Genomic DNA, 14,962 nt, shown 5'->3' with positions numbered 1-14,962 from the left:
AAACCTCCAACAAAACCAGGCTCAGTGTGAGCGGCCATCTGCTGAGGCCGACTGGGGTTCAAGAAGACAGAAGCAGAGATACAAAAAGCAGCTGTAAAAGGCGTCCCCGTCCAGCAAACACACTGCCAGGCAGACAAGGTCCGAGCAAACTCCCATGCCAGAGGATGAAGAGAGCACATCCAGCCAGTCCCAGTCAGAGAAACAGGACTACACTGGAAAACAGGCCGACCTCCAGCATCTATAAACAAGGGTGTTGATGGAAGCAGCACAGCTAATATTTCTCTCCAGGATGGTGTCCTAGTCAAACAGGAACAGACCAGTTGAAGCTATTATGAGAAAAAGCAGACAGAGCATACATTAGCGCATATGTTAGGGATTAAACTAACAAATTGTGCAGAGTGGGAGAATAGAGATAGAATGAAGCAGAATATCTGACTCAATAACCATTTAAAAACAATCTTCATTCATTTTAGATGGAACTATTCACATACCTGTATTATATTAAACTGCACTTCCAATATTCACCACTCTTCGGTGCTAAATACGTTTTTCCTCTGAGCACAGAGCAGCCGGCTTGCTTGGTCTTGCAATGAATGCTGGGATAACCAAGGATGGATAGGATACACCAGACCCATCCTTAAAATCGGGCAAAAAGAAGGATGCATTTGTATACCGCATAAGGAGGAGTCTTGGAATCCAACTAGACCTTGGTGCTGCGCTATGACGTCATCGATCTACGATTCTGTCTTTCAGAGGATGCAGCCCATGAATACGAAAGCACCCTCTTTATTAAATCCCTCCTATAGAGTTGGAATAAAGAACGCCTGTGGCTCATCTCAGGAGGAGGATTCGCTGTGCCACCCAGTGGAGGGGTTGAGAACAGTCAGACTATTGTCAGACTACAGTCGGTCAACAAAAGTTTTCATTTTGGTGAAAACTTTTTAACTCTCCACTAGAGAGTTAAAACGGGTGTTTGAAATATAATATTTTGTGGTATTTTTCGGTTTTGATTTTATATTTTTAAGGGTGTCCCCTAGGAATACATATTTGTTGTTTTTCTAAGTGTTTTTAATGTTTGTCTGCATATCATATGTGCATTCTAAGCCAATGTCTCAAAAAATCTGTTCTGATTAAGTAATGACAATAGACTTCATTCTTAACTGAAGTTTTTTTCCCACAAACTCATCCTTAGTTATCAAACAGACCTGTAGCAATGGTTGCTGAACGGCTGCATCTGAGTGTCATCTGAGGTTCCAGCTGGGTAGAATTTAAGGCTACATTTTATACAGTATCATAGAGGCTTATTTTTCATTTTACTGGTATTAATCCAAACAAACAGAATCTTTTGCGATTTTCTTGTTGAAGTTCTTTAGCAGAGAGCTTAGGGACGTTTTGCTCCCCTTACAATTCTGTTCACAGTGCTCTAGAGCAGTGGTTCCCAACCCTTGTCCCCAGGGACCCCTTCCCTACCTGTTTTAGATATAGCTCTGTTCAAGCACACCTGATGCACATTATGGTTCCTCCTCTGCAATCAAGTGCTGCAGAATCCTGAGTATCAGGGTTGGGAACCACTGCTCTCAAATAAGAGGAAAATAGTTCTTTATCAAGGTTTGCTGCTGGTGGCTGAAAGGAATGGGCATCTGTGTCAATGGTCATTGCCATGTAAAAAATACTTTCACATGTACATTTATTAAGGAATTATTTTCACTACCAGTTTTGTGTGAAAGGAAATTCAAAAACAACATTTGACTTACCTACAGGAATTCAAATTTGAATAGATTTACCAAAAGTTTTTACTGACACTATATTTAGTTACTGCAGTGAATGATTTTACCATTTCAAAACCTTCTACATATGCTTACCTGAACTTGCTCTCTCTCTCTCACTCTCTCTAGCGGTGTGTCTTAAAAAAAAAAGACACTTAGAATGTTTGTTTGCCATTATATCTAAAAAATGGTAAAGATACTATACTTTATATTGTGTTTGTACATAATGTAAGATATGTCGATTCAAGTTAACCAAGGGAAATCAATTACAATATTTTATTTTCTATTTTGCACTAAAACCAGTTGAAGAATAATTTGCTGCAATTTTACAGACAGAAACCAATAACCACCTGTCCCAGCTAAGAAACAGAGCATGCAGAACATACCCAGAAAAAAAAAAAAAAACAGATAATAAAATGACTGATTCAAGTTTAAACAATAATGATCTTCAGAAAAATAAGTGAATACCAAGTAAGCACATTGAGTGAATTGGTGCAATAAAAGCTGATAGATCTGGGTTAAAAACCCAGGAATGAATTTCTGAACAGCCAGAAATTTAGACCATTCATTTATTGAAGTGCTTGAGTCTTTTGGGGCACATTTTCCGAATTAGAATTACCTATTTAGCTTTTTTCTAGTAAAGTAATTACTTTATCAAAACCCTTGGGTGGAATAAATAAATTATAGAGAAACTAGATGCCAAAGCATTGCTGCTATATAGACCCAGCATGTCTGATTTAAATTTTAATGGATCATTGATCCAATAAAATTCAAACTTATTAATTTGCTAGTTGCTGTTACAGCTGTTGAATAACAAAATGTTGTATACTTTCAATTGACGTGGCAATAAAAAAAAAACCCAAAAAACATTCCAGGTGATTTCAATGCAAACTATCCCTGATAGTGAAAAAACAGATGTTTCTTCTACGCCACCAAAGTTATCCAATAGATCCCTGCTTTTTCAAGGGCAGGAGCATTATGAATCCTTGTAAAGCAAGCATAGCAGACTTTCAAATTTAGGTATAATATTTCATTTAAAAAAATAAAACCTGCCTTGCACACAAGGGACATCCAGCATGACCTAACTGCATCTCTACCCCATGAAAGATCATCATGATCTAAAATAGTTTAACCTATTAGCTCTCATGTCCCATCTGCGGGACATATGTAGTTTTTTCCAAATTTGCAGCCTCATACTGCAACATTAAAACTGCTGTCCACCATTACAAACCATTTTTTAGATTTGTAATGGTTCTAGCTTCTGGCTAGAATAGCTGCTGATTGATTAATGTTTGTTCGGGCATTCATGGGGTTGTTTTGGTATGGCCGCTTATAGAAACAAGGGTGAAATCTTTTGAATTCTATAAATATACTTTACATTGTATTTATAATATGAATGCAAAAATTGTGTTTCCTCTTGCTATAACCTATTTGTATTATGGTAGCAGTTTTCTTCATTCACTGAAAAATGTAGAGCTCACAAGAGCTACACAAGTATTGCACTCAAGTTTACTCCCACTTGTTCGGTATAAATTTGCTGCACATACAGTTTCAGTTCTAGTACCTGACTGCGGTTTCAGGTACACTTTGTGCACACAGTCGGGAAGTCTTATTTCTGCCCATGGTTTGGATGATCTTTAAATTATTTGCAGTCTCTTATTCTTCATTTACCAGTTTAAAAAAAAAGAATACTAGAGTTAATTTTTTGCTAAATCTTGTGCCAGTATTTAAGTGAAGACATGAAACCAAAATACTGACATGATCTCTACTTTTTATACCTTGTTGTTTTTGTTGATAATCTATTTACAGAAAAATAAACATTTAAAGGAGCAATAAGTAAGAAATGTCCTGAAAAATGTTCCAAATGTTCGTAACACTCATTTTAAACAACTGATCCTAACCATCAAAAAATAACTTAGTCAACTAGGCTCAGTCAGATCTCTTTAAATTGTTGCTCCTACCTCCTGTTCCTAGCTCCTATCCCTTCAACTTTTGCATGGTCACAGTGAGAACAGTATCCAAGGTAGAAAAGGAACCCCGGGCTGCAGTGTTGAATCCTCTCATCCTTTATCCTTATGGATGTCATTGTATGACAATGTGATGGACATGCACATTAATAATGCTGGTCAAACCGCAGGAGCTCTTGATTATAAAGCCCAAAACATATGAGGTGCACTCTTGCCTTTGTCCAACATAGTAGCTACAGTGAAGAAAAAAATATTTTTGTTAAACTCTGTGAGGTGGGCTGTGCCTATATGTCCTGTCACACAAAGAATGTGGGAAATCTTATCTAGCCACTGGAAATGTCAGGAGGTCCAGATGCTAAATAAACTGAAATTTAAAAGGACTATTGCTTTTTCTTTCAGCACTATTCAGACAGTACTAACTGTGTTATGGCAACCGGTGACACCCTTCCACAGTGGTTTAAGTGTTCCTACCAATTTACAGTATTTTTAGCCGTACACATACAGTGCAGACCTACTTTAGTGTCTTGCCCCTGTTTAGTTCCTGGTCCCTGAGGGAATGAGAATTCCGAGGAAGCCAGAAAGAGAGGCGGACCGGAGATAGCTCAACAATACCTAAGAAGCCTTTTTATCCTTTAAAATTATTTGCAATAAAACTTACTAGTGCTGATTTGTCTTCACGCTTCATCTTTAATTTAGCTGCCCAATGTCCTCATTTCTCTTTTCTGCAACTTGCACAACACTCTATGAAAAGGAAGGTGGGATTTCTAGGTGTCATTATTACTTATTGCTTCTTATTGCTGTTTTATTTTCATTGTTTTAGTATTTTATGCTTTTGCTATTTTGATAAATGCTCTAGAAATACTGTTGATATTTTTTTTTTATTATAAATGCATTGGCTTGTTTACACCTGGCAAACTACTTGGCCAGGACATCCACATAAAATAGATTAACAATCTCAATGGATTTCCTTCCACATATTATGAAGCTCAAATAAAAATCAAACACAAAGGAGTGTGGAAAAAATACCTCTCTTTGTTTTTATTACTCTATTTAAGTGTTTTTAATTATCAAGTTGATTTTGAAAACCATACAAAATACAAGTGAAAAATACTGATTTCATTTATTTCAGGGAAAAGTATCTCCAAGGCAACCCAGCTTTAGGTGAAAGATAGTTTGAGATTTCTTTTTTTTCAGCATTTTTTATTGTCATTAAACTGTCACCAGTACAGTGCAATGAAATTCATTCTCTGCATTTAACTCTGCATCCCCTTGGGGAGCAGTGGGCTGACAACATGGAGCGCAAGGGGAACAGTGTGGTGTTAATGGTCTTTGCTCAGGGAGCCAGAGTGGCAGTCTGTGGGAGAGGGGCTCGGACCCAGAACCTTTGGATTCCTAGCTCTATACCCTAACCACTAGGTCACCACTCCCCCCATCCTTGCAATAATCATAACATGAAATCAGTTACTTAAACAGAACCTGTCTGTCAACATGAAATAGATCTAAAAAAGCAGCCCAGTCAACTCTATTAAAGCAATTATAACCAATTTTAAGAAGAAGAACCTTGTAACTTTGAAGAAAGGTAGCTGACGAGCATACACTCACCGGCCACTTTATTAGGTACACCTGTCCAACTGCTCATTAACACTTAATTTCTAAGCAGCCAATCACATGGCGGCAACTCAGTGCATTTAGGCATGTAGACTAGGTCAAGACAATCTCCTGCAGTTCAAACCGAGCATCAGTATGGGGAAGAAAGGTGATTTGAGTGACTTTGAACGTGGCATGATTGTTGGTGCCAGAAGGGCTGGTCTGAGTATTTCAGAAACTGCTGATCTACTGGGAACTTCACGCACAGCCATCTCTAGGGTTTACAGAGAATGGTCCGAAAAAGAAAAAACATCCAGTGAGCGGCAGTTCTGTGGGCGGAAATGCCTTGTTGATGCCAGTGGTCAGAGGAGAATGGCCAGACTGGTTCGAGCTGACAGAAGGGCAACAGTGACTCAAATAACCACTCGTTACGACCAAGGTGGGCAGAAGAGCATCTCTGAACACACAGTACGTCGAACTTTGAGGCAGATGGGCTACAGCAGCAGAAGACCACACCGGGTGCCACTCCTTTCAGCTAAGAACAGGAAACTGAGGCTACAATTTGCACAAGCTCATCGAAATTGGACAATAGAAGATTGGAAAAACGTTGCCTGGTCTGATGAGTCTCGATTTCTGCTGCAACATTCGGATGGTAGGGTCAGAATTTGGCGTCTACAACATGAAAGCATGGATCCATCCTGCCTTGTATTAATGGTTCAGGCTGGTGGTGGTGGTGTCATGGTGTGGGGAATATTTTCTTGGCACTCTTTGGGCCCCTTGTTACCAATTGAGCATCGTTGCAACGCCACAGCCTACCTGAGTATTGTTGCTGACCATGTCCATCCCTTTATGACCACAATGTACCCAACTTCTGATGGCTACTTTCAGCAGGATAATGTGCCATGTCATAAAGCTGGAATCATCTCAGACTGGTTTCTTGAACATGACAATGAGTTCACTGTACTCAAAAGGCCTCCACAGTCACCAGATCTCAATACAATAGAGCATCTTTGGGATGTGGTGGAACGGGAGATTCACATCATAAATGTGCAGCCGACAAATCTGCGGCAACTGTGTGATGCCATTATGTCAATATGGACCAAACTCCCTGAGGAATGCTTCCAGCACCTTGATGAATCCATGCCACGAAGAATTGAGGCAGTTCTGAAGGCAAAAGGGGGTCCAACCCGTTACTAGCATGGGGTACCTAATAAAGTGGCCGGTGAGTGTAGTTGGTTTATAAAGTTAACATGATTTGTTTGTAGTAGGATATCATAGCAGGAAAACACGGAGGTGAATCAACAATGTTTAATAAAAATCAAAAGCGTGAAGACCGAGGCATGGGTAAACACAGGACTGGTAGAAATGGGAAGGGACAGACATCAAAACATAATGCCTACAGTATTAGACACATATTAGGGTGTAGAATTATTAGGTTCATGGTAAAATAGGTGTTTCACATATAGGTCAAAATAGTATTTTTTTTCATTCCAATTCTTGTCTTATTTAAAAAAAATATATATATATATATTGTTTTTTAGCACTTTAACACGAACATTAAAGGTACAGTGTGTAATTTTCAGCAACATCTAACATTTCGCATCATTCACATCACCAAGCTTGTCAAGTAATGACAAAGTTTGTATAGTTAATTTCATTGAAAGTATATTATTAGTCTGTGCAGGATAAAGATTTAGTTTTTAAAGGCCCAAGATAGCGAATATACCCATTACTTGTTTCATATTGGCATAATGTTTTAATAAGCTCCTTAGTATAGTGATATAAGAAGAGTAAGTAATTGTAGTCCTTTAGTTATATAGCAAAATCGTGTAGTTTGGAAGCATATAAATTACCCATTTACTGAGTCTGTGGCACAGGGATTATTGGACGAGGACTAGGGAGATGAACAGGGTGAGGGATGGGGTGCTACTGGGATAACTGGGGCAGAGGAGGAAAGATCTGAAGATCTCCAATGGAGCCGGACAGAAGTAACCGAATTGTATCCACAAAACTGTTTTGGTGTATATCTACATGGTCTGAGAAATATTCCTAAATCAACATGTTTCATTTACAGTTCTGAGCACTATATATATAGTTAAGTTATGTGTTTCTCTATAACCTGCTATAGTATAAAGTAGTCACATTCAAGCGTACTGGGTATCTCTACAGTCACTAGTTTGTCAGCTCTGGGCTACTATGGTGCAAAGATTTCTGCTTCCATAAATGCAAGACCCACTGTTTTGTAATTTTAAATAGCAAATCTATAAGTTAACATAAAGATTGAGACTTTTAGTTCATATATGATAATAACTATCATATTTGTGTATAATATATTACATTTCAATCACTAAATCCCTTTGACTACTACATATGTCAAGAAAAAAGCTTTTCTTTACTTAGATTTAATTAGATCATGTTTGTCCCATTTTAACATCTGTTTCGCGATCTAAAACAAATAAATTGGACAAAACACACTTATGACATTTTTTCCTAAACTGTAATAAATTGACACAATGCCTGACATATGTGAACAAATTATTGTGTAGACATGAATCATTTTTCATAAAAAGATACAAATTAGTTTTATCTTTAACTGTGGTGTTTACAGTGTGAAGGTCTTTTGAGGTGTTTGCAATACCACCCTGTTTGCCCCTATTAAGTGCTGGTATCAGCAAATTAAGTGTGTGCAGATAGAGTTGATTCAGCTCTGTGATCCACCTCCACTGTTGGCTGATCATCCACTTCTTCTCGCCCACATTATGCCTCTGTGTCTTCCAAACTAAGCAGACAGACACAATAAAGACGTAACCCTTTAGAGGGCACTCAGTGAAATACTTTGAAAATCATAATTTCGTGCGAATAGTGTTATTGGAACCCAGGACACTACCTTATTAACTTTGTAACATAAAAAAAATGGATATTTTGAATGGCAAAAATGTATGTCAATGTAATAACAAGAAACACCAACTTATATTTAGAAAAATAACAAAAGTGCTTCTATAAGAAATTCATTAAAAACACACTGAGAGTGAAAGAAACACTTTTTTTTGGGTACAAAACCTTAGAGGCATTAATGCTGATACTGGCACATTTTTAGGCTGATTAACTTTTTAACTTTACTTTTAAATTTTCAATGAGCTTTTTACCTTTTTTTCTTGCCTTTTTAACTTTTTTTCCAACTTAATTTGCAGTAGGTAATATATCTTTCAAGGCCTAATATAATTGGTCAAATGCCAAAATAAGATGTAAAACCATGTAGCAGCATCTTTGCTGAATGGCTGGATATAGAGCTTGTTCTTCTAAACCTCACTCGGGGATGGGGGGACTCGATTTGTAAGGGGTATGCAAGTGATCAGAAATGCTAACTTGCCCTATAAAGGGTTAACAGCACATACTTAAACATCCTCTGTTGGGGTTACATCAACTAATCCTCTCGAAAAAAATTATTGAGAGGATTAGTTCATTTTTGGGGGGTTATGATTCAGCAGATAATGAGTCAGTAACAGAGAAGGATCTGCTGGATGTGTTTTATATATAAATTAGGTTATAAATATATATATATATATATATATATATATATATATATATATATATATATATATATATAAGTGAATAAAAGGTGGTTATTTTGCATAAAACAAAAGTTTACCCCTTTTGTACAAAGTTTTATTCCTTTAGTTCATCATTAAGTTGGAAAACACTGCCACAGTTGCTGTCTTTACTTTTAGCTTATTCGCCAAACTCTTGTGTAGTCTTCAGTGTGTGTTATTCCTGTATTCCCATCTGGGTGCAGCGATGTGTATATCTTGCAGTGCGGCGAATGAACTTAAAGACAGAAGTTCTCCTTTGACTTCACAATGACTTGCTCTGTTTGTGTGTATTCAGCATGTGTGCATGCATACATGTTTATTTGATGTTCTTGCTCTTTCAGAGGGTGGCTAGGTATCATTGTCTTCGACTGCTGCTAGAGAGACTTATCCCCTTCTGCTGTGGACTGACAGCAGGGACTACAGTATGACAGGTCACTGATGTCTATTCTTCCAAGTTTCTATGTGTGTGTGCATGCTGACATCAAACACAAGTAAGTCTTCAAGAAGGCTTATTGTGGATTGTGTCTGTTCAGAGTAACTTAGATCTTTTTCATAGATTCCATTGTATCCAAAAATGTCCCATAAAATGTATTTGAGCATGCAGCTCTCATTTAAATTTTACTGTAGAGTGTGAAGGAGGGATGAATTACCGCATTCATGCCACCCTACTGCTACTGCTATATGGAATAAGACAAGATAAAAAGGTACTCATATGATACTTACTCCCACTCATCTAAACAATTCAGGGAATGCCAACTAGGATAAATTAGTGTGTAAAAAGACAAAGAACTAAACCGCAACAGGAAGGAGTTAAGCATGTTTTAACCTCTCTTCATAAACTTTTCTTCAGAAGGAAACAATCTAAAACTCTAGCAAAAAGCAGTGAAACATTTTTTTTTAGATTTAGTGATTTTTTTATAAGAAGGTTCAAAAGAAATGGTGCAAAATATCTGACTAGTTATATAATGGCTGGGCATAGGAAAACACTGCAATGTAATGTGTAATGTCCACACTTTAATCAAAAGGGGCTTAAAAAATGTTTGCTTCATTTATTCAGCTAGATGAAGGAATGGCAACGGAAGAAATTGAGAATAAACAGTGAATGACGAACTGCAGGGAAAGTTTCACAGTCTTGTGCATGAAAGTTTCACTGAGAATATTGCTTTAATTGACTTTTGCCCGAAGCTTTTTCACTTTACCAATACTTCTAATGATGGAGGGAATGCTGAGGAATGTGAAGCTGTAGCACTAAACATGATTTTCTGAGTGCATACACAGCGAATGCAACATTGAACAATGATTTGTCACATTATAAAACTGTTCCTAACATTTACCATCCAGCCATCCATAAAGAACCATTAATGTGATTAGACAAATCAGCAAAACATCATGTTTTCAGTTAAATAACTTTTCAAAAAAGTAAAAAAAAACAGTCCATTGAAATTTGTTACCAAGGTTGAAGAATTCACTCCAGTGGATTGTTTTTTTTTACTTCTTGGAATGACTATGACCTGGATGACTGAGAATTTTCACCAGCTTAAATCACTTTTCTACAATGCTGTTAAGATGATGGGGTGAGGAGGCACAAGTTTGCTAGTTCAAAACCCAAGCTCTGTTTGTTTCAATTGTCATGTCCTTGAGAGTGCCCTTGGGCGCTTGTGTAAAGAGAAGCCTTGTTTCTGTCATTTACCAGGGCAGCTGTGGCTATGCAATATAATTTACCGCCATCAGTGTGTAAATGTAGCACTTTTGAATCCTCTGACTTGAAAATGGGCTATACAAATCCTGGCTATTTACCATCCTAACAGAATCAAAGCACCAAAAAAAAAAAAAAAAAAAAAAGAACAGACAGCCCCCACCAGTGAGAGGCCACAGTAATTTGTTGTGCCAATACATTATAGTGCCACAGCAGTTGAGATTATTTCTGGATTGTTTCAGTTGCTGACTTCCAAGTTTTACACACTGCTGCTCTTTTCGCCAAAATAAAATACCAAATGCTGCATTGCTCAAGGACCAGGAAGTTAACATGGACTGCATTCTTCACAGAAGAAGTTATGGAATTATGGATATATATATGTATAAAATGTGTCCTAAATATTCCCATTCGTTTGCATGACATTTTTATTTGTTCCCTCAAAATACTCTATTTGTTGGGATCCTCAGGCTTGCCCACCAGAGGGCGCCGAGGATCCTCTTCTGCTCTCTTTGTTTTTTCCCTTAGGTTTGGAGTTACTGTGGGGATCTGGAGATTACCCTCTGTCTCCAGCAGGAGGCGCTGTGGGTCTTCTGGTGCTGGAACTTTCCTGCACACCTGTTCCTAATCCTCTCATTAGAAGACCTCTCCTTTATAAGCTCCTGCCTGACCTTGATCCCACGCCGCAGTGTTGAACTTAGTTGGTTAGCTTCCTGAACCTCTGTTACAGATGAATCTTAGTTATCTCAATTGTGAGATCAGATTCTAATTCCTCCTTGTCTCTGCCTCACAGGAATCCTGTGTCCTCGTGAAAGCTCTGGATGAGCTTAACCTCCTGGCTCTTCGTGAAAGCTCTGGATGAGCTTAACCTCCTGTCTCCTCGTGAAGGCTCTGGATGAGCTTAACCTCCTGTCTCCTCGTGAAGGCTCTGGATGAGCTTAACCACCTGTCTCCTCGTGAAAGCTCTGGATGAGCTTAACCACCTGTCTCCTCGTGAAAGCTCTGGATGAGCTTAACCTCCTGTTTCCCTGTGAAGCTCTGGAAGGACTGTTTCTCTGGCAACCTGTCTCTGGCCTGCAGCTCTGGGAGAGTTGCATCATAGGAAGCCAGTTCCAAGCCTGACGCCCTAGGAAAGCTAACCAGCTAATCTGCCCTGGTGAGCCAACCCAAGAATCCTGCGTGGATGCTACCTACTGTGGAGTTCTCCCAAGAGGTTCCCATGAGGATTTCCCCTGTTGTCCCCCTGCTGTTAGCTGGAAGCTCAGCTACCAGCCATCTCCCTTTCCCTGCTCAGACCCCTGTGAACCCGCACCCTGCCTGAACTGTTTTCCACTATTACCCTTGTGCTTGTGCATTTAATAAACTCTTTGGACTTTTACCCGAGTCTCCGTGTGTGTTCTGCATCTTGGGCTTACTCTCTGAGACACCCATCATGACACTATTCATTTGTGACCACAAAGTACTTCTTTGTGCGAAAGAAATACAAATTCCTTCTCTCAAGGTCTATTTGAAGGAGGAAAGGTTGTAAATATGTTAATGTTATAAGTGCAGAGTGATCCAATTAAGCAACAAATGAGTGTATTAAATACTAGTCTCATAGTATTATGCACATCTTATAGGTTGCAGCAAATTGTAACAGTGGCAGATATGATCTGTATGTGAAAAAGATGCAGGCAGAGGAGAAAGAGAAGAAAAAAGGTCTTCTATTTTAGAGTGAACAGCTTTAAAGTGACAGAAAAATTATACAGTAGTAGCCATTCAACATTTCCAAACTTTCCTAGATGGGCCCTTGGCTGGTCCCCTAAGATTCCTTTTTTAAACATCAATGTTTGTACTAAAATATTCTTTCTGTCATGATATGTGGGGATTAAGAGCTAAAGAGAAGCAGCATCTCCTGGTCAGACCCTGTAATTTAGTGAAAGGATGGAGTCAGAGACAACAATATGTCAACAATATGCAAGAGGGGGTCACTGCAGTGGCTGGAAATTGGCTGCCATTCAGCTGTTGTTTGACTGGGAAGGAACATTTTGAATGGCTGCTGCTCTATAACCTTTCCCCTAAGATGACTTGGAGACTCAAACAACACTAAATGACTTCAAGATCATTAACTGGAACTGTTTTATCAAACCTCAAGTGGTCAGAGTTTATTTCCTTCTGCAGCTGCACTTTACACACACACTGCTTTTTATGCTGCTTCATCACACTGATCCAGCTACTGTTTTTTATCATTTTGTTTTTGTTCTCTTACTCCTCTGTACTGTTACAGTTTATAACTTTCATCTTCATCAGTCAGCGATCTCTGGCTCTGCCCTGACCAGAGATAATTTTGCCTCTGTTACTTCACAGGAAGCCTCAAAACGCATGCTAAAGGCAGAGTCATTCTGTGTGAGCAGATGCTTTGTAGTCATATATAGACTCCATTCTGCTCTGCCTTTAACCCACCAGCGATAGGCAGTTAGGGTGAAGCTTACAGGCCTACATCCCGTAAAGTTCTGGGCTTAGCTGGTTTCTATTGGTGAAACATTTGGGAGTTGACACAGCAATACAATCCAATTATGGCAAAAAAAAGTTCTCATTGCCCGCAAATTTATGTTTAGTGGGAACAAATTAATATTCCGTGAACACAAATTAGCATTTCATGGGAAAGAGTAGGTATTTCTTGCAAACTCATTATTTTCCCCCATGACCAGTCCCGGCCTACATATATTAATCAACCTCTGGCTTGAAAGGAGAAAAACTTGACTTGACATGAAGGAGAAGACCAGTTTTTTTTTACAGGGAATGGTAGTTCCATCCAAATGAGAATGATTTTGGATAATGTTACAATAATTTTCTTAGTTATTGCTCCTTTAATTTTTGTAGGCAAATAAAAACTTAACGAGAAGGTCCAGCATGAGCTTGTGGATTTAATTCCCAGCCCAGGATCTTTCTGCTTCAAATTTGTGTCTTGTTCGCTACCCTGGTAGTGGACCTAATTGCTCACTTCACTCACCTGCCCAACCCTCCCGGTTACTAAATATCATTCACCTTATCCACCTGCTCCTGGTACTTTATAGACAGCTCAGCCCAGCTATCAGGGCCAGATCATTGTTTGTTTGTATTTAATATCTTTGCGTTTTCCCTAATGTTTTTGTTCACGGAGGCCAGGGGTCAGTGGCGCCTCCAGAAATGTTTCAAGGGTCTGGCCAGTTGGGGCCACTAAAAATCTTGGGGTTGCATACTGAAACTAAAAGCCCTACCTTCAGGATTTAAGTCTACTATTGTGGTAAAGCTGCCTGTAGAAAACTATGATAAAGACTTAAGTAAACACCTACTCATACCTTGGTGTATTGTGTGTGTGGGATTTTTAATGTTACTAATGATCCAGTATGTGTAAATACAGACCTGTTAACATTTTGAGATCAACAGTAATTGCTTTTTACTTAATTACCTTTTCTCCGTTGAAAGCTGGTACAGGCTGAGCCGTAGCTGTCTGAGCAAGCAAGAGCGGAAAGAAGGGGGAGGAGGAGAGGGGCAGGTGGGCTACAGTGCACAACTGTTATGCCCCTGAAAATTTGGATAGAGATAATAACAGTGAAAAGAGTTATTACCTCAGCAAGAACTTTTACTCTAATCAATATCTTGTTTACAACAATAAACAGTTTATACAAATTCAACAATAAAAAAATGCCTGGGTATAGAGAGTGCACATATTTCAATAATATAGCATTTGCCTGAGGCATAATCCCTAAAAAAAGCAAAAAATCCTCTGAGATTAACATTCAAACCTTGAACAGCAAATAAATAGCTTGTGTGCATAAATAGGTAACTGTTTGCTCACACATTAGAAAAACGACTTTATACTTCTGTCAACACAAAATAGTAATGTAATGAAACTGTGTATGAAAGTGTATGAAGCCTCTGAGATGAATGCAAAATACACCACCAGGTGCATCCATGTATTTTTACAGTTGAAACAAAAAGGCGACGCACACTACAACTATGTGTTGTCCGGTACATTTTAGCAGGGAGCAAGTAAACACACACAAACACACCCACCTTACTACACTCGGTAAAACATTGTTCTAGACTACTTAAAATATCCCACAAAAACATTTAACATCGCTTTAACATGTTAGTGGATTAATACAATCATGCTAACTATGTTTAACAGCAACAACATGCCTGAAAATGGGGAGGAATAATGACAGTGAGAAGAGATCTTTCCTGAGCTAGAACCTTTACTCTAATGCGGAAAAGACCTCAGCATCTCGAGGCATGTGGGCGGAGATGGATGGTGTCCGGTTCAAGATCGCCTCGTAAATTGTAAATTCACACTTCTTAACTACAAACTGCACAATCAGAATGACACTGGCGAGT

The sequence above is a fragment of the Cyprinodon tularosa genome, unplaced genomic scaffold, assembly GCF_016077235.1.
Source record: "Cyprinodon tularosa strain WSP-4 unplaced genomic scaffold, ASM1607723v1 ctg723, whole genome shotgun sequence".
In the NCBI taxonomy this organism is placed as follows: domain Eukaryota; kingdom Metazoa; phylum Chordata; class Actinopteri; order Cyprinodontiformes; family Cyprinodontidae; genus Cyprinodon; species Cyprinodon tularosa.
Note: the sequence above shows the minus strand (reverse complement) of the source record.